Here is a 2797-nt window from a genome sequence, read left to right on the forward strand (position 1 = left end):
GTGTGTGTGTGTGTGTGTGTGTGTGTGTGTGTGTGTGTGTGGGTGTATATATATATATATACCTGAAAACAATGATGTTGCATTAAAGACTCCGATACATAATTTAAACACTTAAACCTTATAATTACCAGTTCCATACCGGGGTCGATCTAATCGATTTCCCCCACCTACAAAAAGCAAAAAAAAAAAAAAAAAAATTCGGTCCTTGTACCTAGAGTAGAAAAGAATTTATGCAATTGCTTAGCGCGAAGGATCATACACCGCTGTACAAGTTTACACATTAGTATCAACTAATGCTCTACTGCTCATACAGGATGTCATGCGTAAAGATACAATTATACTAACGCGGAAGAATTAACACCATACACTCACCATATTTCTCCTGTGCACGTCGACTCTATAATGAATGGAAACATTATGAATATCAAATGAACGCACAGTAACGTCTGCCATATAAATTCTGCGAAAGTATATTTATATTAGCAAGGAAAAGATTTGGATGAAACCACAGAGCGCAACCTCACACACTCTCTCTTCATCTACTCCTTACATATATCCTCTATACAGCCTAAAATACTGAACATGCTCTATTATGAAATATTGACTCTCTTGCAGGACAATATTCGGGCAAACAATTGGTATAATGGTAGGCTGAAGAACAAAGGAATATGTACGAAACAGATTAACATAGGTACAAGGAACAGGGAGCGCTGTGTCGACAAATGTATCAAAATGCATACGTGTATATTTACATACAAAACAATAGGCAAGAAAACCACAGGCGATAAAGATACTATCTCCGAAATGTGGCGACACTCTTTTAAGTATATATACATATATATTTATATATGTATGTATAGATATAGATAGATAGATAGATAGATAGATAGATAGATAGATAGATAGATAGATAGATATTCTTCCTTCGACACAGGTTCATTAATGCTTTACTCTCACATGATGCGTAATCACACGAAATCTCATGCCTCACTCTTGTCATTCAAAAGTCAAACCTGTTATTCAATATCGAAACACCGATCGAATAATTACGATCGAACAGGGTAAACAAGAGAGACAGAGACAGACAAAACCAAGGAAAATGAACGCAAAACATGCAGGCAGTTAGATGATACAAAAAAGGGACAACAGAACATCCAGAAAGATGGGACAAAAAAAAAAAACAAGGACGGATCATTCGGAGTTTTCTTTCCTCAGTCGAGTTCCAGATTATCTTTGCAATTTCGGCTGGTTATACTCGAGATTGCTCCGATCTGGCCAGTCCCAAGGAAAAACTAACCTAAGAGCACTAGATTACTTGGAAGAAAGCAGCGAATGTATACGAAAACAAGGACGGGTAAAAAACGGAGAAATGGTACACAAATGCAACTAGCAGGACATTAACAACAGGTGTCTTTCGACTAAGGGCGAATTAGATTAAACTGGCGTGTGTGGAAGTGAATGCTTACGGCAGGGACATAAGAGATAACAGGCATGGGAAGGAATATAGATGTTGCACGGATTGTAGTCGAACCAGGAAAGAAAGGTCAGGCTTGGCTGAACACCGGTCACATGGAGAGAGAGGAGAGAAGTAGAGGCAGAGGGATAGAAGAATTAGGGAGGGATGAGAAAAAAAAGAAAAGAGACTGAGTGAAGTGAACGAGGAGGGAAGGTGAGAATGAAGAGAAGGCCAGGAAATGTGAGAGAAGGGGAACGAAAGAAAGAAGAGTGGAAAGAGTGAAGTAAGTGTGAAGGGGCTGATAGAAAGAAATATATATATATATATATATATATATATATATATATATATATATACAAACACACTCGTGAGTTTTCTCCATCGGAATTGGTTCAAGCGAAATAATTTACTTTTAAATGTGATACACTTTTTGAATTTAAAACATACATTTTGAAAGTACATATAATATTTGTTTGAATAGATGAGGTTATTTTGTTATATATTTTATTCGTGTGTGGCTTGTGTCTATGTACAAAAGCATTTAGCAAAATATTTCTAAACACAGTCACATGTTTATAGCTTCTCTATACCACGAAGATTCATTAATGAATGATTAGCAATATTGACAACACGTGCAATGAAATATATGATGTGTGATCAGTTATGTTCCCCAGGAGTGTTAACCACGAAATTGGACAGAAATACGAAGAACTAAAAATGAAAAAAGAATCAAACCTCATGTTCCCGTTAACGAATAGGCATTTTTAGAAGAACGTAGTCACTCCTACGCATTCTTATGTACTTGCATTCAAAAAGATGTATAACACACACACGTACGCATACACACAAACACAAACATTCATGTATAAATGTATACCTACATGCGTACATACATACACACATATATATGTATACAAATGCATATACACACATGTATACAAATGCATATACACACACATATGTATACAAATGCATGCACACACACACACACATATATATACAGACAAATATGAGCGTATATATATGCACATATACACACATACAAAAGCAAACAATCATTTCACGGGCACACACACACCCACACACACACGTGAGCATAAAGTGTAAAAGGTGAACAAAACGTTATGTATAAGCATTTCAACGTGTGTATACACTTAATTGTACAATATTATGGAGGTTAGTGCATGAAGATATTAGAGTCACACACGCACGCACACACACTCACACAAGCATACACTCACACACACACATACATACACACACGCACGCAAGCACGTACGTACGCAAGCACACACTTACAGAAATATATATATGCGCATATACATACTCAGTAGATGCATA

Source organism: Octopus bimaculoides, chromosome 9 (genome assembly GCF_001194135.2).
Source record: "Octopus bimaculoides isolate UCB-OBI-ISO-001 chromosome 9, ASM119413v2, whole genome shotgun sequence".
Classification (NCBI taxonomy): Eukaryota; Metazoa; Mollusca; class Cephalopoda; order Octopoda; family Octopodidae; genus Octopus; species Octopus bimaculoides.